Source organism: Coenobita brevimanus, chromosome 100, assembly GCF_032717465.1.
Source record: "Coenobita brevimanus isolate Jiangsu-jjx chromosome 100, ASM3271746v2, whole genome shotgun sequence".
NCBI lineage: Eukaryota > Metazoa > Arthropoda > Malacostraca > Decapoda > Coenobitidae > Coenobita > Coenobita brevimanus.
The window spans coordinates 58,227,035-58,251,079 of NC_137053.1; positions in this window are offsets into that span (position 1 = coordinate 58,227,035).

The window sequence follows — 24,045 nt, forward strand, 5'->3', positions numbered from 1 at the left end:
TGTTGGTGTGAAGTGAGGTGGACAGGGGCTAGGCGCTGGAGAGAGGACTGTGAGAGCGAGAGGCAGGAGGCGGAGCAGGAGAGCCCTCTGAATATTACACTCTCTTTACCTGCCCAGCCCTTCCACGCTTGTCCCTTCGTCCTCTCGACAACCCCTCCCCTTAAAAATACACACACCTCTACATCTACCCCTTGTTCAACACTTATACACGTTCGGGTGATAGCCTTATACACCTTCTGCCGTTCCTCCCTTGAAAATACGTACACCTCTACAACGTCCTCTTGTCCAAGCCTTAAACACGTTCCTCCTTTCTTGATATTCTTCTGCACGTTCTGTCGTTCTTTCTGACAATCTATGACTTCACACACACACACACACACACACACACACACACACACACACACACACACACACACACACACACACCTCTTCCCCCACTCTTATACACGTTCGGCCTCTCCTGATACCCTTCACCATGTACGTGTTCTGCTGTTCCTCCTAACAACGTAGGTTATGGCTCTTAAAATTACGAACACTTGTACACCTACTCCAAAAAATATCGATGTACACTTCACGCAAGTTAATTTACGATACAGGAAATGGCTATTGTAAAATGTCCAAAGATTCCACCCCACGCTGATAAACCCGTCTGCACGAGGATACATTACATTGTTCTCTTGTGAGGTTTTCTAGCAAGTATTATTATCAGGTACATAAGATGATACTAGATTTACCTCCTTGGGACATCACATAATTTACTGATCATTTAGGATCATCATCGCCTCCCTCCTGTGATACTTTTAGGAGCTAGCGTATATCTCCCTCTTGGTCTGTCTTTATGCACTATCTTTCGGCTATCTTAGATGACAGTTCTACATGTTCTGCCGTTCCTCTGAATAAGCTCGCATCATAACTCTGTCACACCTCCAGTAATCATAATCACCATCATCTTAACCTAAATTTGGAGTGACATCTGAGGTGGGTAGGATCCAGAAATGGAAACAACACCCTAGAAGACTCATCTACAAAGTGCGCAAAGAAAGAGGCTGCAAATCTATACAATGATCATTAAGGCCTTCGATATTCTTGCTTCAACTTGATGGCAACAACAACAAAAAAGTACTTTATAACGCCTCCATAATTGTTTTTGCTTAACGTCGATTTGTCTGCCCGACCAGGCCCCGGATTCACAAACGGTCGTACGCTCGGAATCCGGCGACCCCTCTTGCAGATAGCGCCTCACCAGTCGGAACAGGGCCCTTTTCATGGAGAGGTGGTTGGAAATAGGAGGAGGTTTGGCTCCTGGGTGGGTGTTGAAACTTCTCCACCCAGGGTGCACAGCGCCACCACGTCAGGCTCCTCGTCAGCGCCTGGTTCCATAGTACGGTGGTAGAACTCTGGTCGGAGGGAAATGTGAACCAATGCGCCACGGTTCGAATGATGATGTGGCCAGCGGTCTTTCCACTATGTGAAACTGCATTGGAAGTATGGTGGTCCACGGCGTATACGATGTCTGGACTAGGGTAGCTTGGCCTCGGACCCTCCCAGGAGTGTAACATTTCCGTCCAGGTAGAGGAGGAAAGGAGAGATGATGTGGAGCGGCGGGCAATACAAAAAGTTGGGTGAGGTGGTGAAGCAGTGCTAAGGTGAAAGGTTGGGTCGGCTACATCGATACCGTTTTCTATGCTCCCCGCCTACGTTCGTCCAAGGGTTAACTTTTCTAAACTAGCCAGGGTGCGGGGATGAAGGGTTGAGGGCGTGCTTGTGTTTCCAGGCCCTTGCTGGCTGAGGGTGGTGCTTGATTGCTTGCTGGCTACCACTCAAGCACGCACACACACACACACACACACACACACACACACACACACACACACACACACACACACACACACATATCCTCTCTCTCTCTCTCTCTCTCTCTAGCAAGAGTGTTGGGGAAAATGAACTTGCTATCTTATATCCATGTGCTGACGCTGTGTGTGTGTGTGTGTGTGTGTGTGTGTGTGTGTGTGTGTGTGTGTGTGTGTGTGTGTGTGTATACTAGATTTGTCCAATTGCTAACTCTTATTAAATGTAAATGCTAGTTGGTGCACATCGCCTACATACATACATATAAATTACTTTGATCACTCCCACTGCCTGTTTCAATGTAATTACCTTGATTGTTTCTGTTTGTATTGGCTTGATTATATTTACCAGTTTGTGTGAGTAATTACCTTGATTATATTTGTGATTACTTTGATTATTTTTTTGTCCGTTGATTACTCTGAATTACCTTTTTATGTGATTACTTTTGCCTGTTTACGTAAATACTTTGTTTTTTTAATGCATGGAAGAAGGAACCAAAGGCCAGAAGCTCGCAACTGTCCCCACTAAAAAAGAATAAAAACAAAATAACTTATAAAATGATTACTTTTCTCGTTTCCATGTCAATACCTTGATTATATTAGTCTATTTTTTTTTCTTGATTTCAGCCTTTTATTTTTCTGCTTGGGTGTGTAATTATTTCGAGTATTTTTGGGATGTGATTGATTATTTTAGACAGGTAGGATGTCATTACCTGGATTAATTTTTCCTTAATTATCTTTACCTATTTGTGTAATTACCTTGATTTCAATTTCCGCAGCGGAGGACGAGATGGTTACTTTGATTACTTTGCCTAATTACCTTATTATTTTTTATTCGTATGGATTAAGGTATTTCCGCATGCTTCATTTTTAGGCATAATTACCTTTACTATTTTTATTATTATTATTAACCAAGTGTGATGACCCTAATTACTCTGTCTAATGTTTTCTTATAATAATTTCTTTTGCTAGTTTCTTTGCATAGTTAGTTTGAATATTCCTGGATGTGCCTACTTGCGTTAGCTTTAGTGTGTGTGTGTGTGTGTGTGTGTGTGTGTGTGTGTGTGTGTGTGTGTGTGTGTGTGTGTGTGTGTGTGTGTGTGTGTGTGTGTGTGTGTGTGTGTGTGTGTGCTATTGTGGGCTCTTGTTTGACTTACTATTCTATTCTCGTAACAATGGAGTTAAAAAAATCTCTTTCTTAATTAAGGGGTTAAAATAAATGCACAAAAAAATAAATAATAATCCCATCATGCTCTTATTTTTTTCGTTAATAATACTGTGACTATCTGAGGATGAAACTTTGACTAAATTAAGTATATATCTAGTACACATTTTCCGACAAGTTATCTATGATCTTGAGGGATAAAGAGCAAATTACCGCACAAATTACTTCTTAATATACGGTATTCAAACACCTGGAAATGTTAATATGTGAGATTTAGTACACGAACTGCTTTCCACACACACACACACACACACACACACACACACACACACACACACACACACACATACCCTCTAAGTCTTGAGAATGTTTATGAATGTTAAATTAAGTTCTAAGTCTTAAGGTGTTCTATGGTAGAGAGTTTATATATATGCCTACGGTAACTTCAGCCAAATCACATACACAATATCCAGTAAATCTTATGGATGTAAATGAATAACACTTCTCTCCCATACACACTATCCGCTGAATCATGTGCGTGTGACTGAGTGAATGAATGAATGAATGAATGAATGAATGAATGAATGAATTTCTCTCCCATTCACAAAGTCATTTAAATCGTATGGAGCTATATAAATGGAAGTTATGGTAAATTATTATACACATCCTTGCTCCAGACTATTATTCCAAGATATTTTCCCCTCTTCAGTTCCATTAATTATAGTTTATAATTATAATCCTTGCCACCTCCAGACGACTTTACTCATCTTACAAGACATTAAAACTGGAGAGGTTTGACAGAGCCTTCACCAGATTCTTCTCTTCTTAACAGCGCCCTTAATCTATATACAATTCTCTGGTGATAATAAGAAAGACTGTAGAAAAAAATTGACGTCCTTGGGCTAATAAGACTAATTAATATAAATTTTTTTAGTGAGAATGAGCTACTTCTTTCACCCGTCTGCCTTTGTTGGTGAGAGTTGGCGAGGGTCTGGGTTAAAGCTTCATCCACTTCTACACTTTCCAACAACACTCTCCTGGACGCCCTAGGGATCGGAGTTCGCGAAAATACATGCATCAGCCTCTAAGCAGCACAAGTTTTATTAGCATTAAACACTTCCATACTTTCCTCCCACCTGCGTATGAAGAAATAATGCATACCTCACTCTCACACAATACCCTCTTGCCACTGCATCACCTACGTCCTCTACATTGCTTTAACTTGGTCTCAAATTGCGATCTCCTCACTCTGAGTCCTGAGCTGTAACAATATATAAACAATAAAAAATGATGCTTGTCATGAAGAAGTGCGATGGAACGAATGCAGAGCCATAGTATTGTCTTATGCTACCACTGAGCCACGTAAACAAAGGCCGCAAAAATGATGAAAATGTGGGACAACTTAATGTAAAAGGAGTACACTAGTTCTATATATATATTTTTTCCGGAGTAATAATGCACACCTCACCTTTACACCTTGCTCGAAGAGTACATTAATGCATAAGCCGCTTGCACACATTCTCCTATATATATGCAGTTTCCCTTCTTCCTCCTGTGTAAATATCCTAATGCATAACCCACATCTACACGTTCCCTTAGAGTGAATAAATGTATAACCCACATCCACATTTTCCTCCCAAGATAAATTAATGCATAACCCACATCCCACGTCCTCTCCCCCTCTTACTCTCTCCTCCCTTTCCCTTCTCCAGCCTCCCCCTCCCTACCTTCTATCCCTCCAAGACTCTCCCTTTCCCTTCCTTCCCCTCCCGAGCCTCTTCTCTCCCCTCTCAAGTAACCCCCTTCCCCAACTGCTGCTCCTTCCCAGCCTCCCCTTTCCTCCCCTCCCCTCCCATCCGTATCCTAACACCTGCCCTTCCCCAACATTCCTTCTCCCCATCATCTGTTCCTCCACACCTACCCCCCCTCTCCTCCCCAGCTGCCTGCCTCCCCAAGCATGTTAATCAGGGGAGAGGGAGCGCCATCTCGCCCCATTACGTCGGGATGAGGAGCCCCAACTTTTGTAATCTGGCAGAGTCCCCCCTGGAGGCCGAGGTGCACGCTGACACAGGCACCGCTTTATGGGGGGAGGGAGCTGGGGTGGGGGGAGATGGGGGAGGGAGTGAGAGTGGGGAGGGGAAGGGGTATATATATTTTTTGGGGAGTGTGTGCGTGTGCATGAGAGGGATAGGCTTAAAAGTTGTGTGTGTGTGTGTGTGTGTGTGTGTGTGTGTGTGTGTGTGTGTGTGTGTGTGTGTGTGTGTGTGTGTGTGTGTGTGTGTGTGTGTGTGTGTGTGTGTGTGTGTGTGTGTGTGTGTGTGTGTGTGTGTGTGTGTGTGTGTGTGTGTGTGTGTGTGTATTAGGTTTCAAAAGTTGTATATGTTGGATGATGTTTTGTGTGTGGGGGGGGGGAGGAATCTGGAGGAAGAAGTAAGAAGAAGAAGTGAAGAGAAGGGGATGAGACGTTGTAAGTGTGCGTGTGCATGAGAGAGGAAGGCTTAAAAGTTGCGTGTGGTGTGTAGGAAGGTGTTGTGTGTGTGTGTGTGGAGGCGAGGAAAGGGGAAGGAGAGTGAGATTGAGGTTAAGAAATAAGGGGGGAGTGCTGTGTGTGTGTGTGTGTGTGTGTGTGTGTGTGTGTGTGTGTGTGTGTGTGTGTGTGTGTGTGTGTGTGTGTGTGTGTGTTTATCCTTATGACTGCTTCCGTAACTAAAAAAACAAACACTCTGATAAACATAAAACATAAAGAGAGAGAGAGAGAGAGAGAGAGAGAGAGAGAGAGAGAGAGAGAGAGAGAGAGAGAGAGAGAGAGACACACACACACACACACACACACACACACACACACACACACACACACACACAACAGATAACACAAAAAGAAATGATCAGGCAGACAGGCAGCCAAGCACACATAAATACACAGACAAAATACTACACCAACTCGGCCACTGAGAGACAGACAGATACCCTGACAAAGACAGACTAAAACAGACATACTGACAGACAGACTAAACCAAAACAAGCCTAAACACACACGGATAAACAGAGACAAACACAGACATATAAACAAACATATACAGACACATATTAACACAAACAGACACACACACACGCACACAAATTGAGAAAGACGCGCGCAAGCATTCACACACACACACACACACACACATACACACACACACACACACACACACACACACACACACATACACACATACACACAACACACACACACACGCAAATGCACAACAGAAAGAAAAACAAACAGACAGACAGACAGAAATAAAAAGACAAAACACAAACACACACGTACAAAGACGGAAAGCGAGATAGACTAGAAAAGAGATTGAAAGGCAGACAGCACACATTAGCAAACATCCACACATAAAGAAAAACAAGTCGAAATGAATATACAGGCGCATTAGCAACCATACAGACGCAGAGTCAAAAAAGGAGGCATAAAGACAGACAGCAGAGACAGAGAGACAGACAACAGAGGCAGAGAGACAGACAGCAGAGACAGAGAGACAGACAGCAGAGAGAGTGAGACAGCAGACATACAGAGACAGAGACAGACACACAAGAACACACAGACAGACACACACAACGCTTTGCACATTAGATTACATTCATGAACACTGTGGGAAGCTCATACCAAAGGCCTAGTTTCTCTCTTAGCGTCAACCACAAATTCTCCTCTTCTTCTCTATCTCATTTTTCTTCAATTTTCTTCCCGTTTTCGTTCCGTTATCAGTCTTCATTTTTCATCCTCCTCCTCCTTTCATTCCTCAGTTTTTTTTTTTCTTCAGCCTTCCTTCCGTTATCGTCTTCATTTTTCTTGTTTTCCACTCTCTTTGTTATCATTCTCCCATTTTCTTTTACCCTGCTTTGGTTTATTATTCCTCTCTTCCTTAATTTCATGATTTCGCTCAGTTATCATTCCTCAGTATTTCTCTCTCTCTCTCTCTCTCTTGTTTCTGCTTTGGACTCATGATCACTTATTATCCTTATGTTCCTGCTTTAGTTCCGTCAACATTTTTTTTCTCTTCTGGATTTGGTACATTATTAATCTTCAATTTATTCTTTTTCTAGTGTATTTCTATTATTCCTATTAATTCTTTCATATTATGTTCGGTTTATCATTATATTTCTTCTTTTACTGACTATATTACCCCAATTCTTTTTTTTTTGCTTTCATTGTTAACTTTCTTCCTTTTTTTCTTTCCCTGCTTTAGACAATTTTTATTCTCCCTTCTTTCCCTTTTCCTCATCTTCATTATTCTTCATTTCCTCTTTTTCTTCGGCCATATTTCTTTCTTTCCCATCTTTCTGTGCTATCGTTCTAGTACTTTTCCTTACCATATTTTCCTGATTTCATCCCATTATCATTCCTTCGTATTTTTCTTTTCTTGCTATCTTTCTATAATCGTCCATTGCATATTCTCTTATCTTCTGTCTCCTAATTATTCTTGTTTACTAAGTCTTTTTTATTTCTTGTCATTTTTAATATTGTATTCGTATTTTTTCCTTCTTTTACTCATAATTTCGAATTGTTAACTTTCACTCAGATTCGCCATTCACACACACACACACACACACACACACACACACACACACACACTGTTCTCTCTCTCTCTCTCTCTCTCTCTCTCTAAGGGTAGTGGGCTGTCAATACCACACCCTCAGGATACGAGAGAGAGAGAGAGAGAGAGAGAGAGAGAGAGAGAGAGAGAGAGAGAGAGAGATTTTTACGGTTTTATATTACCTCCTCTTCCTTTTCTTTCTCTCTCACTTTTAATCCTCCTCCTCCTCCTCCTCCTCCTCCTCCTTCATATAGTTTCTTCTGGCATTTTCATTCCATGCTTGGTTTACATGCGTTGCTTCCACCTCTCTCTCTCTCTCTCTCTCTCTCTCTCTCTCTCTTTGTCCTCGCTTTCTGCACCCTACCTCACCCCATCATAATGATCAATATATACATATATTTATACATATATTTATGAGAGAGAGAGAGAGAGAGAGAGAGAGAGAGAGAGAGAGAGAGAGAGAGAGAGAGAGGTTGGGGGGCCTCTCCAGATCAGCTCTTTCGGCCCCCACTTACAACTTCGGCCTGGGAGCTTTGATAACTTGGGAGCCGAATCTTATACCCGCCTCTCTAAACATCTGAGAGAGAGAGAGAGAGAGAGAGAGAGAGAGAGAGAGAGAGAGAGAGAGAGAGAGAGAGACAGACAGACAGACAGACAGACAGGACAAGACAGAACATACAGACACAGACAGACAGACAGAAACAAACAGAAAAGGCAAGGAAAGGAAAAAAAGACAGACAGACAGACAGATAGACAGACAGAAACAGAAAGAAAAAAGAAAGAAAAGGGAAAGGAAACTGAAATACAGGAAACCAAGAGCCGAAATAAAACAAGGAAAGCTAAAAGGAAAATAGAGAAAAGCGGAAGCAAAAATTACGCGTCGGATAAGATCAAGGTGGCAGGAGGAGAACGGAGGTCGTAAAGAGGGAGAAAGATGCCGTGACAAAGGCGGGTCCGGAGTTTATGGGGATAGTGTGCAAGATCCGATTGAGCTGGCGGAAGGAAGGAAGGAGTTGGAGGGAGGGCAGAAGGACGGATTAACCCCTTCAATACAATTATCTGTTTTTATTATATTTCTTGTTATTTTTACGCAATTTTGTTTGAGTTATACATGAGGGGGAGAATTAAGCTGGTCACCCTCAATTAAATACCAGGATGGATGGATGGATGGATAGATAGGTGGCTGGATGGATGGATAGGAGAGTTATGGAATGACAGGTAGATGAGAGAGGTTTTGGATGGATACATGGATAGGATAGTTTTTCGATGGAAAGATTGATGGGGGTGTTTTTCGATGGATAGATGGATGGGGGAGTTTGCGATGGATAGATGGATAGGGAGTTTTTCGATGGATAGAAGGATGGGAATGTTTTTGTATGGATGGATGGATGGGAGCGTTTATGGTTGGAGAGATGGAATAGTTTTGAGATGGACAGATGGATGGGGGAGTTTTTGTATGGATTGATGGATGGGATGGGAAAGTTTTTGTCTGGGAAAGGATCTGGGTGGATAGATGAATGGGTGGATGGATGAATGGGGGGTATTTGGATGGACATTTTTTTTTTTTTTGTAATATACTGGTTAGATCTTGCCTTCATTAACCCTTTCACTACGATATACCGGAGCAGAAACCCGCGTTGCCTGGCGCTCCATATAGTTGCAGTCGCTATGATCGCTTAAGCGGGTAGTGGAGAGGACGCCTTCACGTGGTGGCACCGATATACCCAGGCAACTCCGCTGGCTGGTTATCCAAGCTTCCCTCAACTCCCTATCACCCGAAAGGAGGATTGTGGGCTGCAGAGATGGGAAACTTCAGCCTCCTTTCCACTGTGTTTCCATCTAAACGAGCTAATGGCAACAGCACCGAGAAAATAATTAATTAGGGAGAGCAAAATAAATATATATAAACAAATAAAATAAAATAAAATACTGCCAAAATCTTAGACAGGCGATACCCTTCCTCTTCACCTGCTGGTTTTGTCCCCTCCTCTTCTCCCTCGATATACCTCCACTACTCTTCTCCCTCACTCCCCTTTCTTCCTCCCCCTCCACTCTTCTCCCTCACCCCGCTTTCTTCCTCCGTTCCTCACTTCTGCAACCCACACTCTCCCACTCATCCTCATTCTTCTCCGGTATATAAGTTCTTGCTCTGTAACTTGAAAGTGTAAGTATTATTTCTTTCACCGATGGCCCCCCAAACTATACTCCTTTTACTCTAACTTGGCCTAAAATTGCCATCTTTCCATCTTGAGTGCTATGTTGTTACAATAGATTCAAATTAGAATATGATGCTAGTCAGGACGAAGTGCTAAGGAAAGGATGTATAGTCGAATTGGCCTTTTTCTGCCACTGTGCAGAAAATAAATAAACCGAAAAAGGACAAAACTCTGGGCCAAGTTAAGGTGAAAAGACTGTAGATAATAAACACTAATACACCTGTAGTACAAAAGCCACCATCAATTTCTTTCGGCATTCACCATCATCACCACTATAGTTTTTTCACCTTAACTTGGTCCAGATTTTCGTCCTTTTTTTTTCCAGCTTATTTCACGTAGCTCAGTGGCAGAAAAAGGCAGCATTACGGCTCTAGATCTTTCCATGGCACGTCTCCGTGACTATCATCATATTCTAGTGTGAATTTACTGTTACACCTCAGCACTGAATGTGAAGAGATGGTAATTTGAGGCAAGTTAGAGTAAAAAGAGCATACAACAACCATCACTACTGTCACCACCAAGTGCCACCACTCATCACCACAACCACAATCATCATTACTGTCATCACCACAATCATCACTCCACCACAACTACCACTACACATCACCACAACCACAACCATCACTACTATCACCACCACAATCATCACTGCATCACAATAATCACCACTCATCACCACAACCACTCCCTTCACCACACTACCACAACCATCATCATCTATGACACACTGCTGCATAAACCCGAACGGCGATGGCTGCAATGCAACAGGCCTACTAGACTTGTCCCGAGCATGACAGGGTTAACAGTGACAGCATTAAGACTCTGAGGCTCCTATGATTCATTCTCAGATACATCAAATCCTTTGGCGTTAGCTGGAACAGAATAACAGATGTGATGGATTTGTTCAACCACGACTCCAAATAAGAATCCACAAACTCTTAGGAATATGCACGCCTAGTTTCAATTACAAACGGATTTGCTGCTAGAGAGAGACGCCTTCATGTGGTGGCACCGATATAACCAGACGGCTCCATTGCCTCTTTCTACAAACGTGTCTCAGCTACTTCCCTATCCCCCTAAAGGAAGATGGTGAACTGCACGAAGTTTTAAGCCTGCAGTCCACTGGGTTCACATTTCAGATGAGCCTGAAGCAACAACTCTTCGTCTTATGGATTTTGGCAGCTCCCTACTAATATCTCCTTACAATCAGCTCCAACGCGAACCCTGTGGACTACAGGTGTAAGATGCCCCTCTGCAGTCCACCATCCTCCTTTCTGGGGATAAGGTGGGGACTGGCGAACGTTTGTACACCCAGGCAGTCCAAACACCCGGCCATATCAGTGCCACCACGTGAAGGCGTCCCTCTCCAGGATCAAGGGAGGGGACAGAACCACTCCCTTAACCACTTCAGTACGATGATTCCTATTTCGAGTCTTCCAACCACCACACGATAACATACAGCTTACAGGGGGAAGGTTTGTAAGGAAGAGGGTGGGGTCGGCATAAGGTTTTCTCTCGTATATTATAATGCAAACTACGAGAAACTGACCTTGATATTTTCCCTACGACCAAAGAAACTCGTGTTTTGCTGTATCTACGGACGATTAAATTGGCTATAATGACTGAATCTACATCCATCTCGAATTATAGACAGTAAATATACCTAACATCTTCACAGTTCATCCAAATTACGTACATAAGAACAAAAAAGATAATATATTCCCATTAAAATTCATCTTATGCGTCATTTATAGGAACGCAAGACGCTCAAATAGAAAACGGATGAGAAGTTACAGGGAAGGGGTAACTCAGGGATAACAGGGGACTTGGGAGATATTAAGGATAAGAGGGATAATGAAGGAGGGGAGAAGGAAGGTGAAGAAGAGATGACGAGGGAATGTAAAGAGAGAGAGAGAGAGAGAGAGAGAGAGAGACAGACAGAGAGAGACAGAGAGAGAGAGAGAGAGAGCAACTTTACATCCCTGGGTTCTTAATTTGAAGAAAAAAAAAAACTGCAACCTATCTCTTCACCACCGATGTTATTTATTTATGCATTTGTATCTATCTATATTTTATTTATTTATCTATTTATTTATTTATTTTCCAAGTAAGATTTCGTTACGTCCTGACACACTTTCAAGACGGTGTAAACGAACTTTTGACCGCGGCTGCACCTTGATCCATTTCCAGTTTCTTCCCTTCCAGCTTCCCCTCCAGTCCATCTATGTTTTCCAGAATCCATTTTCCTGTCATCCACACGGTTAGCCTCAGCTGGACCCTGCCTCGCCCCCTGCTGCCTCCCTTCCTGCCTTTCTAGCCTACCTGCCTGCCTCTCTCTCTCTCTCTCTCTCTCCTGCCTTTCCTGTCTGCCTACCTACCTGCCTGCCTACATGTCTCTTTCTGCCTGCTCCCTCCAAGCTTGCCTTCCCCTCTTTCCTGCCCTTCCTGTCTGCCTACCTGCCCGACTGTCTCTCTCTCCTGCCTCTCCTGTCTGCCATTCTCCCTCCTTCTTTCCTGTCTCTCTCTCTCTCTCTCTCTCTCTCTCTCTCTCTCTCTCTCTCTCCTGTCTGACATCTTGTTTCTCCTGCCTGCCTCCCTGCCAATCTGCCTTTCTCTCCTGTCTACCTGTCTGCCTCCCTGCTTGCCCCTTTCTGTCTCCCTCCCTGCTTGCCCCTTTCTGTCTCCCTCCCTGCTACCTTTTCTCACACTTTGCTTCATTCTCTCACACTCTCACTCTCTCTCTCTCTCTCTCTCTCTCTCTCTTTCTGCCTCCCTCTCCTTTCCTAATTGAACCTGTCGCTCTCCCAGTTCCCCCCTCCCTTCCTCCCTCCCCCCCCTCTCTCTCTCTCTCTCACTACATCTTTTTTTTCTAATTCCTTCTCCTCTCTTTCCTTTTTATTGTCATATTCTTTCTGCTCTTTTTTTGTCTCGTATAATGAATCTTTGCCTCTAGTCTCTCTCTCTCTCTCTCATTCTTCCATTCCCTTATTGGTTTAATTTCTTCAACAATTTCGTGACCATGCCTCCCTCCTGCCTCACCCTCCCTGTCTCTTTCCTTCCCCACCCTGCCTCTCTCCTCCCCACCATGCCACCCACCTGACTCCCCCAGCCTCCCTTCTGTCTCATCCTGCTACCTTCCTGCCCCTCCCTGCCTCCCTCCTGCCTCACCCTATCTCCCTCTTTCCTCACCCTGCCTCCCTTTTGCCTCACCCTGCCTCCCATCTGCCTCCCTCCTGCCTCACCCTGCCTCCCTCTCTCCTCACCATGCCTTCCTCCTTCCTCATTCTACCTCACTCTTCTTCTTTCCTGTCTCACTTTGCCTCACACCTCTCATTCTACCTCCTTCCTTACTTCTCTCTCACACTGCCTCACCCTACTTCTCTCCTGCCTCACTGCCTCTCTCTTCCCTCATTCTGTCTCTTCCTTCCTATCTCTTAGCTTCCCCCTACCTTGTGGTGCCAGGTGGAAGTGAGAGAGAGAGAGAGAGAGAGAGAGAGAGAGAGAGAGAGAGAGAGAGAGAGAGAGAGAGAGAAAATGATACAAGAAGAAAAGGGAAAACAAAAGAAGACATGTACGGAAAAAATAGAGAATGAAATTAAGTGGAGGAGGAGGAAGAGGGGAGGGGAGGAGGAGGAAGAAGGGAGGGGAGGAGGAGGAAGGGGGGAAAGAAGAAGAAGAGAGGGGAGGGGAAGGAGGAAGACGACGAAGAAAAGTGTCATGATGATCATCATCATGATGATCATCATCATCATCATCATCATCAGCCCCAATTCCAGAAAGAAAACGGAGAAAATAAGGGTAACTATAAGAAAGCAAGCGCAGTGAAATGACACACAAACTTTCACACATCACTCAAAACCTTCCAAGTTCTGGCTTACCCTAACAAGCAAAACCATCTGCATTCTCTCTCTCTCTCTCTCTCTCTCTCATACACCCACACTACACATCATATATCAAATCTCTCCATACATTACTACGCCATACAGACTTCCTCACAGTAAATTATCACCTATCTACCTAATTATGATTTTTTTCTATTTTATTCATGCCATCTCCAGACGATTTTATTTAGAAGAGATTTTTCGAATGGGGGGGGGAAGGTGTCATTTACGTCACCAACCCCTTCAGTACGAGGTGCAAATTCCAAAAATGTCCAAAAAATGTATACCTTTTTTTTTTTTTTTTTTTACTCTACCTTGGCCTGAAATTGCCATCCTTCCATCTCCAGTGCGAAGTTGTATATACACTGGTTAGCACTATAATACGATGCTAGTCACGAAGAAGTGCTACAGAAGAAGGTAGTGTTATAGTATTGTGTTGTTCTGCCACTGAACGTAAAATAAGCCACGAATGGACGAAGATCTGGGCCAAGTTAGAGTGAAAGGGGGACAGTATTAGAAAAAAAAAAAAAAACATTATCGAGCTGAAAAGGTTAAAAAAAAATCAATGCCTGTGACGAAGAAGGAAAATGAAAAATGAATGAATGAAGCAAGAAAATGAAAATCTGAGAATGAGAGAAAGAATTAATGAAAGGAAGAAAGAAGGAAAAACGAGAAAATAAAGAAACAAGAGAGGAAGAAAGTTAAAAAGGAAATAAAAAGGAAAATAAAAACAATAAAGGACAATGGGGGCGAGGAAGGTGAGAAAGACAAGGAAAAGGAGAGAAAACGAAAGGAGTAAGAAAAGAGAGAAAATGAGAAGTGAGGAACAGAAAACGGATCATGAAGAATAATGAGAGGGATAACTAAGGATAACACGTGAATCAGACTGGAGGGTGAAGAGAAATGACGAATAACGGGGATAATGAAGTAGGGGTGGAGAGAGAGAGAGAGAGAGAGAGAGAGAGAGAGAGAGAGAGAGAGAGAGAGGTCTGGAAAGGATGGAAATATGGTTCAAAGAAATGATTAGAGGTGTTAACGGACAGACGGACGGAAAGACGACGGACGGAAGGAAGGAAGGAAGGAAGGAGTGAAGGAAGGAAGATGACTAAAGGATGGAAAGAAGGAAGAAGGAAGAAAGGGTGGGTGGGTGGATGAATGGATGGTGGAAGGGAAGGAAGGAAGGAAGGAGGGAGGGAAGGAAGGAAAGAAGGAAAGAAGAAAAGTAGAAAATGTAAACGAGGCCGCGGAAGGAGGAAAACAAAGGGGGAAAAGGAAGTAAAGAAAACGGGGTCACTCAGACAGATGGAAAGAGAAAGAAAAAAGAAAGACAGATGGAAAGAATGGATGGAAGGAAAGACTGAAGGAAAGATTAGGAGTAAGTAAAAAGAATGGTGTTGTGGGAGGAAGGAAGGATGGAAGGAAGGAAGGAAAGAAGGAAGGAAGGAAGGAAGGAAGGAAGGATGGAAAGAAGGAAGGATGGATGGATGGATGGATATAAAGAAGGAAGGATAGATGGAAAGAAGGAAGGAAGGAAGGAAGAACGGAAAGAAGTGAAAGACGGAAAGAAGGGAAGGAAAAAAAGAAGGGAAGGAAAGAAAGAAGGGAAGGAAGAAAGAATTAAATGAATGAATGAATGAATGCATGAAAGGCAGACAGATGGAAGAAAAAGAAAGAAAGAAAGAAAGAAAGAAAGAAAAAGAAAGAAAGAAAGAAAGAAAAAGAAAGAAAGAAAGAAAGAAAAAGAAAGAAAGAAAGAAAGAAAGAATGAATGAATGAATGAAAAAATAAATGAATGAACGAAGGAAAGAAGCATGGAAGAAGAGGAAGAAAGGAAAGGAGGAAGAAAAGGGGGAAAAGGAAGTTGAAAAGAGAATGAGGCCACTCTGAGGAACGAAGAGAAAGTGAGGCAGGCCAAGAGGAAGAAAAACAAGATAAAATAATTACTGAGGGAATGAAAGACAGAAAAAACAAAATGAGCAGCTGCGGGAAGAAAATGAAAAAGAATGCACACAGAAGGAAGGAAGGAAGGAGGGAAGGAAGGACGGAAGGATGGATGGATGGATGGATGGATGGATGGAAGGAAGGAAGGAAGGAAGGAAGGAAGGGAAGGAAACAACCAATCAAACAAAGAAGAAACAAACAAACAAGGCAGGAAGGAAGTAAGAGAAAAAAAGAAAGACGGAAGGAAGGAAGGAAGGCAAATTTAAAGAAAATTAGAGGAAGGGGATGTAGAGTATGTGGACCTTTGAAAGAGAGAAAAAACTAAAGGAAGAGGAAAAAGAAAGAAGGAAAAAGAAAGGAAAAAGAAGAAAAAAGAAGTAAAAATAAAGAAAGACGGAAAAAGAGAGAATGACTAAAAGGACGCAAATGACTACTGTCCCAAGAGTAGAACAAAGTAATGAAAGAAAATGAAGAGAGGGAAGAGGAAGTGAAAAGAATGAGGTCACTCGGAAGGGAGGGTGGAATGAATGAACGAAGGAAGGAAAGGAGGAGGGAAAGGCATCACCGAAGGAAGAAAATCAAGAAGGAAGAAAGAATGGAAGGAAGGAAAGAAGGAAGGAAGGGAGGAAGGGACGGGCGGAAGGAAAAACATAAAAAGGATGGAAGAACGAAAGGAACGAAGAAAGGAAGGAAGAAGAGAGGTATGGAGGAAAGGATTGACGGAAGGAAAGACGGAAGAGGGGAGGTAGGGAGGAAAGAAGGAAGGAAGGATGGAAGGAAGGAAGGAAGGTAGGAGAGTGCGAGAGGAGAGAGTTAATTAGATTGAAAGGAGAGACGGAGACACGGAACAAGTTTACAAGATTGAAGACAGACTGGGGGAGGCGAGGGAGAAGAGGAAGAAGAGAAAGAGGACCAAGGAGAGGAGGAGAAAGAGGATCGGCGGTGGAGGAGGAGAAAGAGGATAGATGGAGGAGGAGAAGGAGGAGGAGGAGGAGGAGAAAAAGGAAGAAGTGAGGCGAAAGGGAGGATGAGGAGGAGGAGAGGAGCGAGGGATCATGAAGAGAAACAGAAGGATTGAGAAGTGAGGATGAAGAAAAGGAAGAGGAGGAAGAGGAGAGGAGAAGAACATCATGGAGAGAAGGGAATGAAACGAATAAAAGTAAAAATAAGAAAGGAAATGGAAGAGCGCAAAATGAAGAGAGGAAGAGAAGAGACGTAAAGGAGGAAGAAGAAGAAACAGGAGGAGGAGGAGGACGTGAGGAAAAGAGGCAAGGAAGACGAGGAAGAGGAAGTGGGAGAGAGAAAATGAAAAATGTAAAGAGAACTCAGGATGCAAAGAGGCGAACAGAAGGTGTACAAGAAGATAAAAGAAAGCATAAATAAAAGAAGAAAAGTTAACGAAGGGCTATTGAGAGAGAGAGAGAGAGAGAGAGAGAGAGAGAGAGAGAGAGAGAGAGAGAGAGAGAGAGAGAGAGAGAGAGAGAGAGAGAAATGGACTTGTGAGAAAACAGAAAGCTGAGACACCAGGAGAGATGATAAAGAAAGGGGCGGGAAATAAAGAATGAAAGATGAAATAATTAAAGAATATATAGGAGGGAAAGAGACAAAGAGGGAATGAGGTATAAAAAATAAATGAGAAAGCTGGGGAGAGAGAGAGACAGAAATTACAGGAAAAAAAAAAAAGAGAGAGGAAAAGAAAGGAGATACAGACAGAAGGAAGACAGGAGACAAAGGAAAGGAGGGAAAAACACAGAAAAATTAATTAGACTGAAAACTAAATGTATACGAGAAAAACGATGGAAGAAAAATGAGAGAAACTTTGATAAATGCATCTGGAATGTGATAAGAAACAAAAGATATAGACAGAAGGATGGAAAAGTGAGACAGAAGGAAGGTGTGACGGGGAGACAGAGAAAAAGAAGAAAGAGATACCAAATAAAGCAAGTAAAGGCACACACACAAGGCACAGACAGGCGAAAACACAGACAAGGCAGAGAAAATGGAACAGAGACGCTGGAACCCGTCCGTATAGAAAACGGATCTTCTTTAGTTCCCCCTCTAATACTGTCAATCCTTCCCCCAGCCTTCGAATTATTGGCCCTCTTTACTGCAGATGTTGGTAGTTGTGGTTGATGGTGGTGGTTGTAGTTGATGGTGGTAGTTGTGGTTGATGGTGGTGGTTGTGGTTGATGGTGGTGGTTGTGGTTGATGGTGGTGGTAGTTGTGGTTGATGGTGGTGGTAGTTGTGGTTGATGGTGGTGGTTGTGGTTGATGTGGTGGTTGTGGTTGATGGTGGTGGTTGTGGTTGTTCTGGCTGATCGTGGTGGTACTTGTGGTGATGATGGTAGCGATGGTGGTTTGGGGTTATGGTGGTAGTTGTGGTGATAATGGTAGACAAGGGGATGCTGTTAGTTGTTGTGATTGTGGTAGTTGTGGTAATGGTGGTAATTCTAGTTGTGATGGTAGCTGTGATGATGGTAGTTGTTTGTCTTCGAAATGGTAGCAGTTGTGGTAGTTGAGGCGATGGTGGTGGTGGTGGTGGTGGTGATGGTTGTGGTGGTGGTTGTCGTAGTGATCGTAGTGGTAGTTTTGCTGGTTGTATTAATAGCAGTAGTCGAAGTTGCAACTGTGGTAGTCGTAGTGGTAGTTATAAAAGTCGTATTTATAGTAGCCGTGGACCAGATATATTTCCCTTAACGGCATTTTAAGTGGGAAAAAAATGACTAAAAAAAAAAAAAAAAAAAAAAAGACGGGTTAAATCAACTTTTCGAATTTTTTGGAGCTGCAAAACCGAACCCTTTTTTTTTTTTTTTTTTTTAAATTTCCACTTTTCATTCCTGCATATTTGAAGGGTGGTAGTTGTGGTAATGGTGGTAGTTGTGGTGATGGTGGTAGTTGTGGTGATGGTGGTAGTTGTGGTAGTCGTGGTGATGGTGGTAGTTGTGGTGATGGTGGTAGTTGTGGTGATGGTGGTAGTTGTGGTAGTCGTGGTGATGGTGGTAGTTGTGGTGATGGTGGTAGTTGTGGTAGTTGTGGTGATGGTGGTAGTTGTGGTAGTTGTGGTGATGGTGGTAGTTGTGGTAGTCGTGGTGATGGTGGTAGTTGTGGTAGTCGTGGTGATGGTAGTTGTGGTAATGGTGGTAGTTGTGGTAGTTGTGGTGATGGTGGTAGTTGTGGTGATGGTGGTAGTTGTGGTGATGGTGGTAGTGGTAGTCGTGGTGATGGTGATAGTTGTGGTAGTCGTGGTGGTGGTGGTAGTTGTGGTAGTCTAGGTGATGGTGGTAGTAGTGGTAGTTGTGATGGTGGTTGCTGTGGTAGTCGTGGTGATGGTGGTAGTCGTGGTAGTCGTGGTGATGGTGGCAGTTGTGGCAGTCGTGGTGATGGTGGCAGTTGTGGCAGTCGTGGTGATGGTGGTAGTTGTGGTAGTCGTGGTGATGGTGGTAGCTGTGGTAGTCGTGGTGATGGTGGTAGCTGTGGTAGTCTTGGTGATGGTGATACTTGTGGTAGTCGTGGTTATGGTGGTAGTTGTAGTAGTCGTGTGATGGTGGTAGCTGTGGTAGTCGTGGTGATGGTGGTAGCTGTGGTAGTCGTGGTGATGGTGGTAGTTGTGGTAGTCGTGGTTATGGTGGTAGTTGTGGTAGTCGTGGTGATGGTGGTAGTTGTGGTAGTCGTGGTGATGGTGGTAGTTGTGGTAGTCGTGGTGATGGTGGTAGTTGTGGTAGTCGTGGTGATGGTGGTAGTTGTGGTAGTCGTGGTGATGGTGGTAGCTGTGGTAGTCGTGGTGATGGTGGTAGTTGTGGTAGTCGTGGTGATGGTGGTAGTTGTGGTGATGGTGGTAGATGTGGTAGTAATGACCAAATAAGAGCCTAATTAACTCACACACTACCACATCACACAAAAATGGTAATAATTATAGTAGTAGTAGTAGTAGTAGTAGTAATGACTAGAGTAATTAAGTGGCACATTACCTCATTTCACAGGGATGGTGGTAGTTGTGGTAATGGTGGTAGCTGTGGTGGTTATGGGAGTTGTGGCAATCGTGGTACTTGTGGTAATGATGGTAGTTGTGGTAGTGGAGGTAGAGATACTGGTAGGCAAATAATGGGATATCGAACTTTACTGAATTACCTATAGAGAACACACTAAGGGAATGGTGGTAGTTCAAGTAATGGTGGTAGTTGTGGTAGATGTGACGGTGGTGTGGTAGTTGTGGTAGGAAGATAAATAGATAGATAGATAGACAGATATATATATATATATATATAGAGAGAGAGAGAGAGAGAGAGAGAGAGAGAGAGAGAGAGAGAGAGAGAGAGAGAGAGAGAGAGAGAGAGAATGTGCTAAAACAATGATGAGGCCAACCTTTCCTCCTTCCTACGTGCCTCATCTTCTCTCTCCTTCCCCCTCCTCCTCCTCCTCCTTCTCTCCTCATTTTCCTCAACTCCCTCTCTCCTACGTGACTCTATCCCCCTCCTCCTCCTCCTCCTCCATCTCTCCTCAGTTCACCCCTCCTCATTACTACATGTCTTCATTTTTCTTTCTCTCCCTCTTCACCCCCTCCTCCTCCTCTGCTCTCTTCTGCTTCCCTCTCTCGTTTTCTCCTCTTACTCCAATACCCTACGTGTTCCTTCTCTTACTCTTCTTCCCTCCTCTTCTTCTTTTCCTTACTCCTCTTCCGCTACTGTTTCTCTTCGTACTCTTTCATTGCTTCTCCTTCTCGTACTGTGCTCATCTTAGGCCACTCCTCTTCTTCTTCTTCCTCTTGCTCCTCCTACGAGTCCTCTCACACTGCTCCTCCTCTTCCTCTTCTGCTTCATCCTTCTTCCTACTCTTCCCTTGCACTTCCTCATCCTCAATCATTTACCTCTCTCTCTCTCTCTCTCATTACGCCACACTTAATCCTCCTCTCTCTTCCACTGTTCCCTCCTCCCTCTCTGTCTCCCTCCTCCTCCACCTGTCTTACCCCCCCCTCTCTCTCTCTCTCTCTCTCTCTCTCTCCACACAACACTGTCTTCTGTATATATTTGATGCCACTTCTCCCCATGACACCCGATGCCTCCTCTTCTCTCTCTCTCTCTCTCTCCTCAACATTCTTCCGTACCTCATTTATTCCTCTTTTCCTCTCTTCCACCTTACTCTTCTCTCTCCTCGTAAAGAGATGAAGAGAGGAAGGAAGGAGGGGAAGCGTCGGATAGGAAGAGAGAAAAGAGGAATGAGGGGAGAGGAGGGGAGGGGAATAAGAGGGGAGAAAAAAATTGAAAAGAGGAAAGGGGAAAGAAGAGATTTTGGAGGTAGAGGGAAGTATAAGAGGAAGAGGTATAAGAGAAACAGGAAGAGGAAGAAAATGATCCTTCACAGCTCCTCTCCTATTTTCCCTCTCCTCTCCCTCATTCTCTCCTACTGCTCCCTCTCCCTCCTCCGTCCCTCTCTTTAATACCTCCTTTCCTCCCTCCAACTCTTTCCTACTCCTCACACTCTTCACTCTCTTGTCTTCCTATCTCTTTCTTCTTTCTTGCCTCTCTTCTTCTCTCTACATTTTTCTCTCTTTTCACCTCCTTCGCTATTTATACTCTCTCTCTCTCTCTCTCTCTCTCTCTCAAATGAAGAAAACATTAAACCTAACAAAAAACAGCTCAACGAGGACTAAGACATCAAAACACTAGGGTAAAGAAACTGGAAAAACACGAAAGAAGGGAGTAATAAGGAAGAAGAGAAAATGGGAAAAGAAAAACAAAAGGAAACAAAGAAATGGGATCATCTGTAAAGCGTACACACACACACACACACACACACACACACACACACAGATAGACACGGCAAATAGACAACGAGAGAGAGAGAGAGAGAGAGAGAGAGAGAGAGAGAGAGAGAGAGAGATTATTTCACTCACGTTCTAGGTAGTTTTGGGGGGTAGTAGATTATTCATGTCCACAGAATAACTAAAATAACTGCAATAACCAACTACTGAAAAAGAAATGAATAACTAACCGATGATAACTGAAGTATCCAATCTGCACCACTCATTCACTCACCACATCAACATCAGCATCACCAAAACGTCACATCCTCACAAACACACACGTCACACCTTCATCACAACGTCACTTTATCTCGAACACGTCAGAGCTTCATCACGTCACATCATCACGAACACATACGTCACATATCCATCACAACGTCACATTATCACGAACACACACGTCACACCTACACATTTCACCATATCACTACAAAACGTCACCCAATCACATCCTAGCATCATCGTCACCACCTCTACATCACTACCAACCACACTGCATCATTACCGCTCACACCGCATCACTAACACGTACCATACTTAGGCCTAACAGCACTGCCAACACCACACATCACTGACAACACTTTACCAACAAGATTATCAAGAAAAAAGGCATCCACGACGTACTCTATGCGTGGAGCGTGTCAGAGCGGGCAAGGATTATTTTTGGCCTTTGTTGACTAATATTTCTCTGTGGTAAAATGGAAGGCAGATTTCATAGGAGTTTGACTTATTGGGTGAGAGAAAAAAATATGTTCTGTTCTCGTCAACCGGAAATGTTTTATGAGTTTACTGGCTTCATCATCATCATCATCAATACCAGCCTCACCACAGCACACCACAATCTCACTACCAACATCACACCCCTTCTTCCTCTTCATCTCTAATTGGTATCATCATCATCATCATCATCATTATCAATACCAGCCTCACCACAGCACACCACAACATCACTACCAACATCACACTCCCTCTCCATCTCTAATTGGCACTTTCACATCACATCACACCAGTCCAACACCCCACACCACATCAAATCATAACCAACATCACATATAGCCTAAAACATCATATATCTTATTCTATTTCTGTATCTATCTATCTATCTATCTATCTATGTATCTGTCTATCTGTCAATCTACCTACCTCTCTATCAACTATCTAACTTTATCTTTCTCTCTCTCTCTCTCTCTCTCTCTCAACACAGCATCTTCGTCCCTGGTAATCCCACCTCATTTAAAACACTAATTACAAACAAAATCCCCAATTACGAAGCATTTAATTTCCCCGGGTGGTGGAGGCGTGGGAGATAAATTGTACCTCTCTCTCTCTCTCTCTCTCTCTCTCTCTCTCTCTCTCTCTCTCCATCTAGTTATTCATTACTCCTTTGTTTAGGCTTCTGTCTCTCTTTTATATCATTCATCACCCCTCCCTTGTGTGTCCTGTGCTCTCTCTCTATCTCTCTCTCTCTCCTCCTCCCATTATATTCAACCAAACGCCCAACCTCTCTGTCTATCTCTTATTTATCTACTCTCTCTTCTCTTCTCTCCTTCTCTTCTCTCTCCTCTTCCTCCTCATTTTTCCGTCATTATTCTGCACTTCCCTCGTCTCTCCCTGCTTTACTGGCTTCTTCCCTCTCCTTTCTTTCTCCTCATACACTTACTTCTTTTATTTTCCTTCTTGTTTTTTCAACTTTCTCTCTGTTCTCTCTTCTGTTAAGGTTTGTTATTACTTTCCCCCCTCCTCTCTCTCTCTCTCTCTCTCTCTCTCTCTCTCTCTCTCTCAATATAACATTTTAAAAATCAAAGTGAACGTACTTCGAATATCCTTATAACTCATGCATCTCTCTCTCTCTCTCTCTCTCTCCGCAACTGCTCACTTCAATATTCAGTCTGTTTTTTACTATTTTTCGCTTCGACAGCAAAGGTTCTCCGTAATTGGCGATGCTGTTGCTGTCGGCTGTCGGAAAACGCTGTCAGTTAATTGCATTTCCACCCTAACAGCTCCGCGGGGGGCTGGGGGGGGGGGCAGGGCTGAAAGGGGGGGAGGGGAGGGGGAGGCTGAAAGGGAGGTGAAAACACACAAAAATTGGAAGACTATTATAAAAGAGAAAAATGGGAGCCACTTGCTTTCTTCCGTCTTGAGGGTGCTTGATGTCTGAGAGAGAGAGAGAGAGAGAGAGAGAGAAAACTGTCGACTTAACTTATTCTTGCTATTTAGCATATACACCGGTATTTTTTATCTTTCTCTCTCTCTCTCTAACCATCACATTTCTTATTTTCAACTTCCTCCAGTTACCATTTTTTAAATTTCTAATTCTGCTATATAATTCTCTGTCTGTCTCTGTCTCTGTCTGTCTCTCTCTCTCTCTCTACCTCTCTCTCTCTCTCCTCTCTCTCTCTCTCCAACAACCTCCCTTCTCCATCTCTCTCCCACACACGCTCGCTCACTCTCTCACTTTCTCACATGCGTTCATTTCCTCCGCTCATTCGTCACGTCCCCCAAGACACAGACAAAGTCGTTTAGTGTCTTGTAGTTTTCCTTTCATCTTTTCATTCACTCACTCGCTCACTTTTCTCTCGCTCACTTTTGTCTCACTCAACCTTGCTCTTCTT